At 41.6% G+C, this 16,344-nt stretch overlaps 1 pseudogene; it reads left to right on the top strand.

Moving 5' to 3' along the window:
* Positions 1-1,162: 1,162 nt before the first annotated feature.
* Positions 1,163-16,344, top strand: part of LOC147359479 (translation initiation factor eIF2B subunit alpha-like) — a 196,763-nt pseudogene continuing 181,581 nt past the window's right edge.

Consider the following 16,344-nt stretch of genomic DNA (forward strand, 5'->3'; position numbering starts at 1 on the left):
CTACAGCTTGAAAAGGAGAAAATGGAATTCATTTTAGCTAAGGAAGAAAGTTCAGGCTGAACACTGGCCTCATAACTCATTTAAGGCAAGTCTTTTTCCTCAAGTGTTTTCTTATAAATTAGAAAGGAACACAATGTTTTCCACTAAGTGCTTCTAAAAGAAAAATCATGTTCCTTAAACCAGTGCTCAGAGACTTAAAAAATAGACGATGGAAATTAGGAACAAGGAACATGGTGATTAAAATCCCTTCAAATCCAAGTCCAGACTGGAGTGAGAGAATGTTATCATCAAGCTCTTTGAAGTTTTAAGTTACAGTGTTTCTGTGCATTTCTCCCATGAGTTGAAGAAACTAAGGATTTGGTAAGTAAAATACCTTGGCACAGCCATCTGGCTGTCTGGTGGTCAGCACTCATCATGAGTGCTCAATCATGTCCGACTATTTGTAAGCACATGAACTGTAGGCCACCAGGTTCCTTTGTCCATGAGATTTCCCAGGCAAGAATACTGGAGTGGGTTGCCATTTCCTTCTCCAGGGGATCTTCCCAACCCAGGGATGGAACCTGCATCTCTTGCATCTCCTGCATTGTAGGTGGGATTTTTTTACCACTAGCATCACCTGGGAAGCCCCAGGGGGTTGAATGCTGGTCCTCAAAAGATATGTCCAACCAGACATGCAGCCTCAAACCAAGGAATACGTGCATGCCCAGAAGCTGGAAAAGAAAAGGAAGGAGTCCCCTTGGAGCCCTCCTAGGGACCATGGCCCTACTCCATCTTGTTTCACACCTATGGCCTCCAGAATTGTGAGAGAATTAATTTTTGTTGCTTTAAGCCAGGTTTATAGCAATTTGTTATGTCAGTCCTAGAAGACTACTGTACATGAGAATGTGTAATATATGAAATACAACTCTATGTAAAATATGGACGTTACAAAACAGTACCTAACATTAAATACCATTTCTGTGGAAAGTACAATATCCACATACACACATCATGCAGAGGGGGAAAAAAATCATGCATTTTAAAAGTTAATGGAGGGAAGTGGAATGTAGAGCCTGGCCTCTCGCTGTCAGTCAGTGTGGTGCGGAGTCCACACGGTGGCAGGACCTAATCAGGCCTCGCGCATGGCTCAGGGCCTCTTGGGCTCTGCGGTCCAGAGGGCACCATGGACAACAAGGAGTTAATCAAATACTTTAAGTCTCAGATCGAAGAAGATCCTGACATGGCCTCAGCAGTAGCTGCCATCCGGACTTTGCTGGAGTACTTGAGAAGGGATACGGGGAGACAATCCAGGGCCTGAGGGTGAATCTCACCAGGGCCACAGAAACCCAGGGGCATGGACTCTTCAGTGGCCGTGTCGTCGGGCGGTGAGCTCCTGTGCTTCATCAGCCGTACCTCCCTGGAATACTCTGATTACTCCAAATGTAGAAAGATCATCATGAGCGGGGAGAGATTTTCCTCAGGAGAATATCACTGTCGAGAAATAAAATTGCAGATCTATGCCATACTTTGATCAAAGATGGGGCAAGAATATTAATGCACACCTACCCCCAGAGTGGTCCTGAGAGTCTGGGAAACTGCCCTGGCACCAAGAAGCATTTCAGTGTGTACATTACAGAGTCACAGCCTGACTTATCAGGTAAGAAGATGGCCAAAGCCCTCTGCCACCTCAGTGTCCCCTTCACTGTGGTCCCTGATGCTGCAGTTGGCTACATCATGGATAACGTGGATCTTGTCATAGTTGGTGCTGAAGGAGTTGTTGAAAATGGAGGAATCATTAACAAGGTAGGAGCATCAGTTCTCCACAGGTCCTTGCCCAGAGTGTGGAGCTCCACTGATGACCTCAGACACTCCACCACATTGTGTATTATGGTTCATTCCTCTAACCCTGGTTAGCCTCAGGACTCCACCATCCCAACCAGTGGTTTCCCAGTTCCCCTGAGCCACTGCACTGGGGTCAGTCAAATTCTGGTCAGATTTCTTTCTGCTTTGGGAATTGATCTGTGAGACTCAGTTCAATTCAGTAGTTCAGTCATGTCCAACTCTTTGAGACCCCATGGACTGCCGCACACCAGGTCTCCCTGTCCATCACCAACTCCTGGAGTTTATTCAAACTTATGTCAATTGAGTCTGTGATGCCATCCAACTATCTCATCCTCTGTCATCCCCTTCTCCTCCTGGCCTCAATCTTTCCCAGCATCAGGATCTTTTCACATGAGTCAGCTTTTTGCATCAGGTGGCCAAAGTATTGGAGTTTCAGCTTCAACATCAGTCCTTCCAGTGAACACCCGGGAGTGATCTCCTTTAGAATGGACTGGTTGGACTCCTTGCAGTCCAAGGGACTCTCAAGAGTCTTCTCCAACACCACAGTTCAAAAGCACCAATTCTTCCGCGCTCAGCTTTCTTCACAGTCCAATTCTTACATCCATACATGACTACTGGAAAAACCACAGCCTTGATGAGATGGACTTTTGTTTACAAAGTAATGTCTCTGCTTTCTAATATGCTATCTAGGTTGGTCATAGCTTTCCTTCAAAGGAAAGTGTCTTTTTATTTCATGGCTGCAGTCACCTTCTGTAGTGATTTTGGAGCCCCAAAAAATAAAGTCACCCATTGTTTCCACTGTCTCCCCATCTATTTGCCATGAAGTGATGGGATCAGATGCCATGATCTTCGTTTTCTGAATGTTGAACTTTAAGCCAACTTTTTCACTCTCCACTTTCACTTTCATCAAGAGGCTCTTTAGTTCCTCTTCACTTTCTGCCATAAGGGTGGTGTCATTTACATATCTGAGGTTATTGATATTTCACCTGACAATCTTGATTCCAGCTTGTGCTTCTTCCAGCCCAGCATTTCTCATGATGTACTCTGCATATAAGTTAAATAAGCAGGGTGACAATATACAGCCTTGACATACTCCTTTTCCTATTTGGAACCAGTCTGTTGTTCTATGTTCAGTTCTAACTGTTGCTTCCCGACCTGCATACAGGTTTCTCAAGAGGCAGGTCAAGTGGTCTGGTATTCCCCCATCTCTTTCAGAATTTTCCACTGTTTGTTGTGATCCACACAGTCAAAGGCTTTGGTATAGTCAATAAAACAGAAATAGATGTTTTTCTGGAACTCTCTTGCTTTTGCAATGATCCAGAGGATGTTGGTAATTTGATGTCTGGTTCCTCTGCCTTTTCTAAATCCACCTTGAACATCTGGAAGTTCATGGTTCACATATTGCTGAAGCCTGACTTGGAAAATTTTGAGCATTACTTTACTAGCGTGTGAGATGAGTACAATTGTGTGGTAGTTCGAGCATTCTTTGGCATTGCCTTTCTTTGGGACTGGAATGAAAACTGAGATTTTCCAGTCCCGTGGCCACTGCTGAGTTATCCAAATTTGCTGGCATATTGAGTGCAGCACTTTCACAGCATCATCTTTCAGGATTTGAAATAGCTCAACTGGAATTCCATCACCTCCACTAGCTTTGTTCATAGTGATGCTTCCTAAGGCCCACTTGACTTCACATTCCAGGATGTCTGGCTCTAGGTGAGTGATCACACCATCGTGATTATCCTGGTCATGAAGCTCTTTTTTGTACAGTTCTCCTGTGTATTCTTGCCACCTCTTCTTAATATCTTCTGCTTCTGTTAGGTCCATACCATTTCTGTCCTTTATTGTGCCCATCTTTGCATGAAATGTCCCTTGGTATCTCTAATTCTTGAAGAGATCCCTAGTCTTTCCCACTCTGTTGTTTTCCTCTATTTCTTTGCACTGATCACTGAGGAGGGCCTTCTTGTCCCTCCTTGCTATTCTTTGGAACCCTGCATTCAGATGGGTGTATCTTTCCTTTTCTCCTTGGCTTTTCACTTCGCTTCTTTTCACTGCTATTTGTAAGGCCTCCTCAGACAGCCATTTTGCTTTTTTGCATTTCTTTTTCTTAGGGATGGTCTTGCTCCCTGTTTCCTGTACAGTATCATGAACCTCCAACCATAGTTCATCAGGCACTCTATCAGATATAGTCCCTTTAATCTATTTTTCACTTCCACTGTATAATCATAAGGGATTTAGGTCATACCTGAATAGTCTAGTGGTTTTCCCTACTTTCTTCAATTTAAGTCTGAATTTGGCAGTAAGGAGTTCATAATCTGAGCCACAGTTAGGTCTCCATCTCGTTTTTGCTGACTGCATAGGGCTTCTCCATCTTTGGCTGCAAAGAATATAATCAATCGGAGAACATGTTTATACTTACTCAAAACATGCTTTACTTGGAATTGGGTTTTTTCTTTTGAATGGAGCATATTTGACATCAATATAGGGTTTAAAGTTTATCTGTTGTTTCACATGGAAAGATTTCATGATAGTTTATTGTGTTTGATAAAGTATGTATAATGTAAAATTTGCCATTATAGTCATTTTTAGGTGTACAGTTCAGTGGCATTAATTCCGCTCTCACATTGTTGTGCAGCCATTGCCACTGTCTGTCTTCAAAACTTTTCCATCACCCAAAGAACTGTCACCTTTAAGCAAAACTCCCTGCTTTTCTCTCCCCCATTCCCTAAGCTATTTTCTGTCTCCATGATTTTTTCCCATCCTAGGTACCTTATGTAAGTGGAATCACACAGTATCTGTCTCTTTTTTTGAGTCTGGTTTATTTCTCAAAGCTCACCTGTACTGTACGTGTGTCAGTGCTTCATTCCTTTTTATGGCTGCATAATATACCATTGTATGGTTGGACCACATGTGTCCATTCATCTGTGAATGAATACCTTTTGACTATTATGACTAATGCTGCTAATAGGTGTACAATTAACTTATTTGAGTTTCTGTTTTTGATTCTTTGGTGTATATACCTAAGAGTGGGGGGGGGGGAGTAAATGGATACTACCTGCTCTTGAAAATTCTGGAAAACTCCCATGAGTTGTTGGAAGGAACTTTCATGGTTTAATGGAGAAAAATAATTGCAAGTAAGTTTCAAATAGAAAAAGAATCTGAGGACCATAATGTACCAAACTTTAAACTGTTGGTAAAATGAATGATCATTTTCTTGGTGACCTAGAGACTAATAACTCAGGAGTCAACTTTAATAGTTTATGGAAATTAAATTGCTTTGTCCCTACCTTAAACACTTCAATAGTTATACCTACTGCCAAAACATTGCTTTCTTATCCAGAGAGAATTAAATATGACTTCACCTCTTAAAATTCTAATAAAGTGCTATCAATTCAAGAACTTCTGTGACCATTGCTCATCTTTAGCTTTTCTATTCAAGACAGCTTGCAGAGTTCCTCCAGTTTTAGTGCTAGGTACTGGTGGCTCAGTAGTAAAGAATAAGCCTGCCGTGCAGGAGGCACGAGTTTGATCCCTGGATCAGAAAGATCCCCTGGAGGAGGGAATGGCTACCCACCCCAATATTCTTGCCTGGAGACTCCCATGGACAGAGGAGCCTGGCGGGTCATAGTCCACAGGGTCACACAGAGTCAGACACAACTGAAGCGACTCAGCATGCATGCTCTATGTTCTAGGCTTTGTGCTAAGCATTTTGAATATATTGTTTCATTGAATCCTTACAACATCTCAGCAAAGTAGGAAAAAGATCTGTAGGAAAACTGTAAAAAGTGTACATATGCATAATGAGAATACCTTAAGAAAAAAAAATAAAAATAAAAATAATATTTGAAGCAATAATGACTGAGAATTTTCCAAAATTAACATCAGACACCAAACTACAGAACAAGAAAGATAAGAGAATAGAAAACAGAATAAATGCAAATAAAACTACAGTGGAAGCTATCATATTCAAACTGCAGAAAATCAAAGATAAAGTGCCAAATCTTGAAAGAAGCCTGAGGAAAAAAATCACATTGCATATAGAGGAGCAAAGATAAAAATTATCATATCAACAACTTCTCCTTAGAAACCATCAAGCCAGAAAAGAGTGAGTGAAATAAGTATAGAGAAAAAAATCCCCAACAAACTAAAATTCTGTACTTTTGAAATTATCCTTCAGAGTGAAGAAGAAATAAGATTTTTCGGGTAAACAAACATTGAAGAAATCCATAACCAGGAGACCTGCCTTGCAAGAAATGTTTTAAAAAATTCTTTAGAGAGAAAGAAAATGATGTAGTTCAGAAATTCAGATCCACATAAAGAAAGGAAGAGTATCAAAGAAGGAATAAGTTGAGGTAAATAAAAAGTTTTATTTTCCCTATTGTAGATGGACCTGTTTGTTCAAAATAATACTATGTATTTGATTATGTATACATACATCAGTTCAGTTCAGTTCAGTAACTCAGTCGTGTCCAACTCTTTGCAACCCCATGAATCACAGCATACCAGGCCTCCCTGTCCATCACCAAGTCCCAGAGTTCACTCAAACTCATGTCCATCGAGTCAGTGATGCCATCCAGCCATCTCATCCTCTGTCATCCCCTTCTCCTCCTGCTCCCAATCCCTCCCAGCATCAGGGTCTTTTCCAATGAGTCAGCTCTTCGCATGAGGTGGCCAAAACATTGGAGTTTCAGTTTCAGCATCAGTCCCTCCAATGAACACCCAGGACTGATCTCCTTTAGAATGGACTGGTTGGATCTCCTTGCAGTCCAAGGGACTCTGAAGAGTCTTCTCCAACACCACAGTTCAAAAGCATCAATTCTTCGGTGCTCAGCTTTCTTCACAGTCCAACTCTCACATCCATACATGACTACTGGAAAAACCATAGGCTTGAATAGATGAACCTTTGTTGGCAAAGTAATGTCTCTGCTTTTGAATATGCTATCTAGGTTGGTCATAACTTTTCTTCCAAGAAGTAAGCGTCTTTTAATTTCAAGGCTGCAGTCACCATCTGCAGTGATTTTGGAGCCCAAAAAAATAAAGTCTGACACTGTTTCCACTATTTCCCCATCTATTTGCCATGAAGTGATGGGGCCGGATGCCATGATCTTAGTTTTCTGAATGTTGAACTTTAAGCCAACTTTTTCACTCTCCACTTTCACTTTCATCAAGAGGCTTTTGAGTTCCTCTTCACTTGCTGCCATAAGGGTGGTATTATCTGCATATCTGAGGTTATTGATATTTTGCCTGGCAATCTTGATTCCAGCTTGTGCTTCTTCCAGCCCAGCGTTTCTCATGATGTACTCTGCATATAAGTTAAATAAGCAGGGTGACAATATATAGACTTGATGTACTCCTTTTCCTATTTGGAACATATATACATTATTATGTATACATATGTATGTATATATATATTGGATGGTTGGATGGCATCACCGACTCAATGGACATGAGTTTGAGCAAACTCCTAGAGACAGTAAAGGACAGAGGAGTCGGCATGCTGCTGTTCATGGAGTTGCAAAAAGTCGGACATGACTTAGTGACTAAACAAAAATATATATACACACATATATATACTTACACATTGTTGTTGTTGTTCTGTCACTAAGTCGTGTCTGATTCTTTGTGACCCATGGACTGCAGCATGCCAGACTCCTCTGTCCTTCACTATCTCCAGGAGTTTGCTCTAATTCATGTCCATTGAGTTGCTAATGCCATCCAACTATTTCATCATCTGCTGCCTCCTTCTCCTTGTGCCTTCAATCTTTTCCTGATTCTAGGAAAGACTCATACTGCTCATGAAGCAATACAGTGCTATTTGAAAGTGGACTTGGAGTACTGGTAAATGTATATTGCAAACTACTCTAGAGCAACCACTAGAAATGTAAAATAAAGTAGTATTTGAACTCCTGGGAAAATGAAGACATGACCAGAGTTAGTTGCAAAAAAATATGTGGGTAGGTATACGTATCTGGAATTTCTTCCTCAATTTAATCTGCTAAAAGAGAACCTGCTTTTCCCCATAAGAGTTGTTTTCTGAAAGCTGGCAAAACAATCCTGTGGGGAAAAGAGAATATTCATCTACAAGAAAGCAGTGAGAACTTCCTGGTGGCTCAGTGGTAAAGAATCTGCCTGCCAATGCGGGAGACATGGATCTGATTCCTGATCCAGGAAGATCCCACATGCTGCAGGGCTACTAAGCCCGTGCTCCAGAACAATTGAGCCTATGCTCTAGGGCCCAGAAGCTTCAACTACTGAACCCATGAGCCACAACTACTGAAGCCTGCATACCTTGAGCCCGTGCTCTGCAACAAAACAAGCCAACACAATGAGAAGCCAGCTCATTGCAACTACAGAGTAGCCCCTGCTCACAGGAAATAGAGAATAGCTTGCAGGCAGCAACAAAGACCCAGGAGAGCCAAAAATAAATAAGTAAATAAATAAAAATAACCATTCAAAAATCAAATAAAAGAAAGAAGTCATTTAAAATTACGTATAGTGTATATTTCTAAAATAAAACCTAAATGACTTTCTTGTCTTAGCCACAACAGGTGACAGGCCAGGGGCAGGACATGGACTCCTGAGCAGTGCATCATGCTGATGATGGGGTCTTTATCAATGTCTCCCAACACATAATGGTCCCTGCACTAAACTGAATAGCATGCACTCAAAAATCACAGCTACCCAGAGCCTGTGAATGCAGCTTTATTTGGAAATGGGGTCTTGGCAGGTGTCATCAGGTTCAGACGTGGTCATATTGCACTTTTTGTTGTTGTTTAGTTGCTCAGTTGTGTCCAACTCTCTGCAACCCCATGGACTGTAGGCTTTCCTGTCCTTCACTATCTCTTGGAGTTTGCTTAAACTCACGTCCATTGAGTCAGTGATGCCATCCAACCATCTCATCCTTTGTTGCTCATTTCTCCTCCTGCCCTAAATCTTTCCCAACATCAGAGTCTTTTCCAAAGAGTCAGTTCTTTGCATCCGGTGGCCAAAGCATTGGAGCTTCAGCTTCAGCATTAGTCCTTCCAATGAAAATTCAGGGTTTATTTCCTTTAGGATTGACTGGTTTGATCTCCTTGCAGTCCAAGGGACTCTCAAGTGTCTTCTCCAGCGTCACAATTTGAAAGCATTTTCTTCAGCACGCAGCCTTCCTTATTGCAGTAATATGGCTTTAAATCACATATGACAGACATCCCCACGAAAGAGGGAAATTTGGACACCGACACACACAGAGAGCAGATTGCCACATGCATCTACAGAGTGATGCGTCTAGAAGCCAAGACACACAAGGACTGCCAGAGACCACTGGACGCTGGGAGGGAGGATGGAACAGATTCTCCCAGAAGCCCCAGAAAGGTATCAACCCTGCCTTGTTTTCAGATTCCTGGCCTCCAGAACTGTGAGATAGTAAACTTCTTAAGCCTCCCAGCTTGTACTTTGTTACAGCAGTCCTGCTGCTAAGTCACTTCAGTTGTGTCCAACTCTGTGCGACCCCATAGACGGCAGCCCACCAGGCTCCCCCATCTCTGGGATTCTCCAGGCAAGAACACTGGTGTGGGTTGCCATTTCATTCTCCAATGCATAGTGAAAAGTGAAAGTGAAGTTGCTCAATCGTGTCCGACTCCTAGCGACCCCACGGTCTGCAGCCTTCCAGGCTCCTCTGTCCATGGGATTTTCCAGGCAAGAGTACTGGAGTGGGGTGCCATTGCCTTCTCCAACAGCAGTCCTAGGTAACTAATAAAATAACTTGAGTTTTATAAAAACATTCAAACCTGCCTGTGGAATTCTCCTTCTCATCCCCTTTAATTAAAATTGAAAGAACTCATGGCAAGGTGTGCCCACACACAGCTGTTCCTGGGGTGTGCATTCACCTTCCACCCTACTCTCCCACCTCCACCATTTAACTTGCCGGGGGCACAATTCACTGGGATTTCAGACAGCCTGGTGGCTCAGACAGTAAAAAAAAATCTTTCTGCAATGCAGATTTGATCCCTGGAATGGGAGGATCCCTTGGAGAAGGGAATGGCAACCCACTCCGGTATTCTTGCTGGAGAATCCCATGGACAGAGGATCCTGGTGGGGAAAAGTCCATGGGGTTGCAAAGAGTCAGACACAACTGAGCAACTAACACTTAGAGCTTAGAGCTTCAGACAGCCAGGGAGGTGTGTGTGTGTGTGCATGCACGCGCGTGCACTAAAGCTCTCATCCATCTCAAGGTGGGAGGTTGGAGCTTGTTCTGGAATTAAACTTGGACAAAGGAAGCTCCCTGGTAGTTAGTTCACAGAAAAAGGATTTGCATTATGTTGAAGCCACCTCTTTGCTAACATCTGAGAGACATTAATTTTTTGTTTGTTTTGTTTTCTCTTAACTGAACCAGTTACCGAATGGTGATCTCACCAGCACAGGAGACCTACATGCAATGACACTCTTCTTGCTGACCATGATCCTGAAGAACTTAAGCATTTAAAGCCCAGAGGCTCCAGACATTGCAGAACAGGAAGGTCTTGGCAGGAGCACAGGGCTGGTGCTCCATCTGCCCAGGAGGACCCTGCAGGAGAGTTGGTTCATGATGACACAACTCAGGGATCCTATGCTCCCATCTGAGGGAAAGTGCTCCAGCATGTGGGTCAGAAGAAATGTTTTCAAGGAAATTTTGAAAAGAGCAGTTTATGAGTCAAGACACAGTCTCAAAACAATCAAAACCATTTGTTTTGCATTTTCTTCAGCCTGAAAATATGTGACGCTGAAGCTGGAAGAGCTAGAAAATCTCCCGCAAGCATCCTGCAGAACTTGGGAGAGCTATACTTATGAAACGATGATTCTGGGAAATCAAGGAAAGATGTGCACATTTGCATTTAGAAGGTAGAATAATTACTCCATTAGTATTATTCATATAACAATGCTCCAAGGAGAAATCTCAATTAACATAAATAGTAAATGATAGTAATAGTAATAGTAAATGATATCATTTACTATTAGACAATTAAGAGATTTTGAGAATGGATGGCACATTTTTCTTTGGGTATTTTCTCAACAACTTCATGTAGGAGAGAGGGAACAGGGAGAAACTCTTTGAGTATTTTTCATCATTACTTATAGATATTTCAAATCTGTGGTGAAATAAGGGCAAAGAAGGAAGGAAAGATGGGAAGGAGGAGGAATGGTAGGAGGGAGGGAAGGAGGGAAGAAAGAAATTACTCAGTAAATAAAAAGTGTGCATACGTGCTAAGTAGCTTCAGTCATGTCTGACTTTGCAACTCCATGGACTGTAGCCTTCCAGGCTCCTCTGTCCTTAGGATTCTCCAGGCAAGAAAACTGGAGTGGATTGTCATGCCCTCCAGGAGATCTTCCTAACCCCAGATTGAACCCGCGTCTCTTATGTCTCCTGCATTGGTAGGCATGTTCTTTACCACTAGTACCACCTGGGAAGCAAGTAAAAGGTACTAGAAACCTTTTTGTTTCTAGATGTTGGTAGACTATGAAGCCCACATCAGAAGCAGTTGGTCTTCTATGAAAACAGAAAGACAAAGCCACTTGCTGTTTTGATTACTAAAAGATGGGCTCCCAGAGAAAATGAACACCGTTTGTCATGACCACATTTTTTTAAGTAAAAATTTCAAATTATTTTTTGTCTGAAAGTAAATGAGCCAATGTTGATCAAGGAGATAAAAAAATCAACAAAATAAATAGAAATATCTGGTAAAGACTAATGATGTAAGTTATAAAAATAGTAGCAAGAAATATAATGTAGAGATTAAGAATTTTTTTGTTTGTTGTTCTCTGATTCATGATGTTGTGTGCGTTGGGGTGTGTGATACACACAAATGCATACGGGGCAGAATCCACAGAAGATGCTGGGGGCTCAAGACTTATTTATTCAGGCTCACATTGCTGGGGCTCTGCATGAGAAAATGGGAGGAAAATCTTTCACTCACAGGGCAAGAGGAACTGACAGGTTCCTAATGGTGTTATTTTATGTGAAAAACGTAATCAGAAGTAGCATTAGAACCACAGCTGACAATGGACGATGGACAACATGATTCTAGTCCTTACTCAACACCTGTTCCCCACAGGCCACCCTGTCTCCTGGGGACCAGCAGTTCCTACAGGTGCATCAGCAACCACAGGAATTCTGCAAGAGATCTAAAATGTGAGGAGCAAAATGGTCTTAATTTCTCAAGAACATGAAAAAACAATAGAGGTTATTCACTCCCTTTAGGTGCCTGAAAGGCATTCTGTTATTGTTAAATAACCTGACAAATTGTGTGTGTGTGTGTGTGTGTGTAATATTTATTGAATGTGATATGCAGTGGCTAAAAAAAAAAACACACAAAGCAAACAAACCAAAAAATGATTCCATTTAGCTTGCTTGCATTGCAGCTTTGTGAGAAATCCAGTGTTAAATAGAAGGCATGACATCCCTCTCTCATTCATGTTCTCCATTTAATTTTATTTGATTGAAAATGTTGAAGCAATCCATTTCTCTAATGTCTATGGTTAGTTTTGAAAACACATAACAGACGCATTTAATTTTTTATTTTTTTTTAGTTTTTAATTGGAGGGTAATCCCTTTACAATGTTGTTAGTTTCTGCGGTACAATAAAGTGTACATGTATATGTATAACCCCTCCCTCCTGAACCTTCCTCCCACCCCGCATCCCGCCCCTTTAGGTCATCACAGAGCACCAGGCTGAGCTCCCTATGCTATACAACAGCTTCTCAGTAGCTATTTTCCACATGGTAATGTATATATTTCAGTGCTACTTTCTCAATTCGTCCCACCCTCTCTTTTCCCAGCTGTGTCCACGAGGCTCTTCTCTAGGTCTGTATCTCTGCTCTTGCCCTGCAGATAGGCTCATCTGTACCATTCTTCTAGGTTTCACATATATGCTTTGATATACGATATTTGTTTTTTCTCTTTTCTGACTTATGTCACTCTGTATGACATAAGACCTCATTCTCTCTTTTTAGACCTAGAGTCTGCAAGGTCTTTTTTAAAAGTAGTTAAATGTTTTCTACTCTCTATCATGTTTCCATAAAGAAAAAGATGAGGCCTGGTGACACCTCTAATGTCACCACGAGTAGCCTAGAGGAAATGGACTTGCAATAAAAAAAAAATTATAAGAGGACAAGCTGTTGTGAGCATCTGTGGTGCCTCTGGATATTCTGTTGCTACATTTAAGAACATCCTTTATTTGTTCTTCCCTATTTGCCCCATGTAGTTCACTGAGATTAGTCAAATGACTTCTCCTAGACATTATGGACCTTTCTTGCAAATCCATAAAGTTCAGAAAGCTGCACGTGTGACTTCTCAGGAATGTGGAAAACTGGGAGCCAAACAGGTCTACTTATACCTCCTCCAAGAACTGGAAAATACCCTCAACTATGACAAAAACCATTTTCCGTTTACGACTTTCCTCTTCATTTTGAGGGGTGATGCTGCTAAATTTCACATACCCATCACTATAATATGTGTGCACCACTTATATTTAAATTTCCATTCCACTTCCTTATTTCCCTTTCAAATTAGCTCCAAATTGTGAATAATGAGGATGGAAGGATTTCTGTGTTTAAAGTCCTAGAAGTAAAGGTTTCAATAGTCAATGTTCTAAAATGCAGTTGACTTCTCTGCATCCTGAGCAAGATTCGGTGACAACTGGTTGGCAGCCAGGTGGGCTAACAGAGATGTTTAAAATATCATGGGAATGAAATGAATGTAGTCTCTCTTAATCAGGTTTCTCCTTAGACAACTGGAAGATACTAGCTTGTCTTGGACACTGCACTTGAGTGAGGAAAAAAAAAATACTCCAGTGGATAGCTTTCTAACAGGATCAGAAAGTCCCAACTTGACCCAGTAGCCTCTCGGAGACTGGTCACCTGACAGTCACCTGAATGGACCAACGCACAGGGAGCATTCGGAAGTCAAATGGTACCTAGCAAGTCCACCTATGGTCCACTGGAGCTAACATCTTCAGTAAACTTTCCAAGAAGTTGTGAGTTCAAGGAAAAAAAGAACTGAAGAGAAAAGGAAATACAAACTATTTAGCAGATATGAAAGAGCAAAAATATAAATACATATATTTTGAATAATGCTTTCTAATAATATCCATGTAAGTCATCCCATCCTCCTTTTGTTTGGAGAAGACTCTCTGGTTCTAGTGATATAAAAACAGGCATGAAAGAACGTTTCAAATACAATTATAAAGTAATCTTCAGCTCTAGAATTAAATCACCTATTTTAAACACTGCTATTGTTGTTGCATAGTCACTAAGTCATGTCTGACTCTTTTGTGACCCCATGGGCTGTAACCTGCCAGTCTCCTCCATCCATGGGATCTCTCAGGCAAGAATACTGGAGTGGGTTGTCATGTCCTTCTCCAGGGGATCTTCCCAGCCCAGGAATTGAACTTGCATCTCCTGCATTGGCCGGAGGAGTCTTTACCACTGGGAAGCCCCTCCAAAGGACAAAACAGTTGCTAATCAAGAGAAGAGCAGCCAGGAAACCACCTGAGTCAAGATTAAAAGGACAAGAGAGCCTCATCAAAATTAGGAGACCAGACCACCTGAGATCCTGCACAAACCCTAATCCTTATCAGCAACCCCATCCTTGAGCCATTGCTATAAAACTCTTCACCAAGTCCTTCTGGGCTGGGACACACAGTGTTGAGAAGCACAAGCCTGCCATGGCCTCCTTTGTTAGGCAAAGCAATAAAGTTATACTTTTCTACTTCACCCAAAGACAAATTCATTTTTACTGCAGCTGATGTACAATAAGGAAAGAGGGGAAATCTAGATACCTAGCAAAATCAGTCCCATATATCTGCAATATCAACTCACTTTGACCCTCACAGCTAAATTCATAACGGGCAACATTAAACACACTTTGCTTATATTCTCCTCCACTTTCATGTAACACCTTGAAAGCTGGGTTCATTGCCCCGATTCCCCTTTAGAACTATCTCCTGTAGTTTTTTCAAGAAAGTTGCAGTCCTCTGTGTTTTTGACATGTATTGATGTCCCTAGTGCTGGCGAATATCCAAATGTGTTTCAATTTATGTTAAAAAAAAAAAAAAGAAATTGGGCTTCCCTGGTGGCTTAGCTGGTAAAGAATCCACCTGCAATGAGGAAGACCTGGGTTCGATCCCTGGATTGGGAAGATTCCCTGGAGAAGGGAACAGCTACCCACTCCAGTATTCTGGCCTGGAGAAGTCCATGGACTGTATAGTCCATGGGGTCACAAAAAGTCGGACATGACTGAGTGACTTTCACTTTCATGTTAAAAACTCAAAGAAGGCAGACTCAGAATCAGTGAAGTGTTTTCAAACAAAATATGATTTAAAACTAACAAATTAATGAAAGTTATTATAAAACATAAACAGGAAGAAAAATAATTGATGTTGCTGGTATATGATACACTTGAAACTTACCCCACAGTGCATGTGCCTCTCTCAAAGCAATTTTTCCAATTGATTCTGTTCTTATTTTGAAAAGGAAATACTACTCTTGAGTATAATACATTAGCTATAGGATGTTTTCCCCTTTTTACATAAAGTGAAAGAGTTAGTCACTCAGTTGTGTCTGACTTTTTGTGAACCCATGACTGTAGCTCACCAGACTTTTGCTCACCAGGCTCCTCTGTCCGTGGAATTTCCCAGGCAAGAATTCTGGAGTGAGTTACTGTTCCCTTCTCCAGAGGATCTTTCTGACCCAGGGATTGAACCCAGGTCTTCCCTCATCGCAGGCACATTCATTACCTCTCTACCATCTGAGCCACCAGGGAAGCCTTTTCACATAACCCAAACCCTAATTCCAACAGTTTGTCTCTGATACTACAATTAATTCTAAAGTCACTAACATCTTTGTTTTCTTTTTGATTCAGATTTAATTCATCAGGAAGTTAAGACTCTCTCTAATCTCATGTCCACGGGCCAATGTATATTTAGTTCAGTTCAGTTCGGTCACTCCTCGTGTCTGACTCTTTGCGATGCCATGGACTGCAACACACCAGGCCTCCCTGTCCATCACCAACTCCTAGAGCTTGCTCAAACTCATGTCGATCGAGTCGGTGATGACATCCAACCATCTCATCCCCTGTCATCCCCTTCTCTTCTTGCCTTCAATCTTTCCCAGCATCAGGATCTCTTCCAATGAGTCAGTTCTTCACATCAGGTAGCAAAAGTACTGGAGTTTCCACTTCAGCATCAGTCCTTCCAATGAACACTCAAGACTGATCTCCTTTAGGATGGACTGGTTGGATCTCCTTGCAGTCCAAGGGACTCTCAAGAGTCTTCTCCAACACCACAGTTCAAAAGCATCAATTCTTTGGCGCTCAGCTTTCTTTATGATCCAACTCTCACATTCATACATGACTACTGGGAAAACAAAGACTTTGAATAGATGGATCTTTGTTCACAAAGTAATATCTCTGCTTTTTAATATGCTGTCTAGTTTGGTCATAACTTTTCTTCCAAGGAGTAAGTGTCCTTTAATTTCATGCTGCAGTCACCATCTGCAGTGATTTTGGAGCCC

The sequence above is a fragment of the Bos grunniens genome, chromosome 14 (assembly GCF_055505025.1).
Source record: "Bos grunniens cultivar Pamir isolate PY7600 chromosome 14, Bosgru_T2T1.0, whole genome shotgun sequence".
Lineage (NCBI taxonomy): Eukaryota > Metazoa > Chordata > Mammalia > Artiodactyla > Bovidae > Bos > Bos grunniens.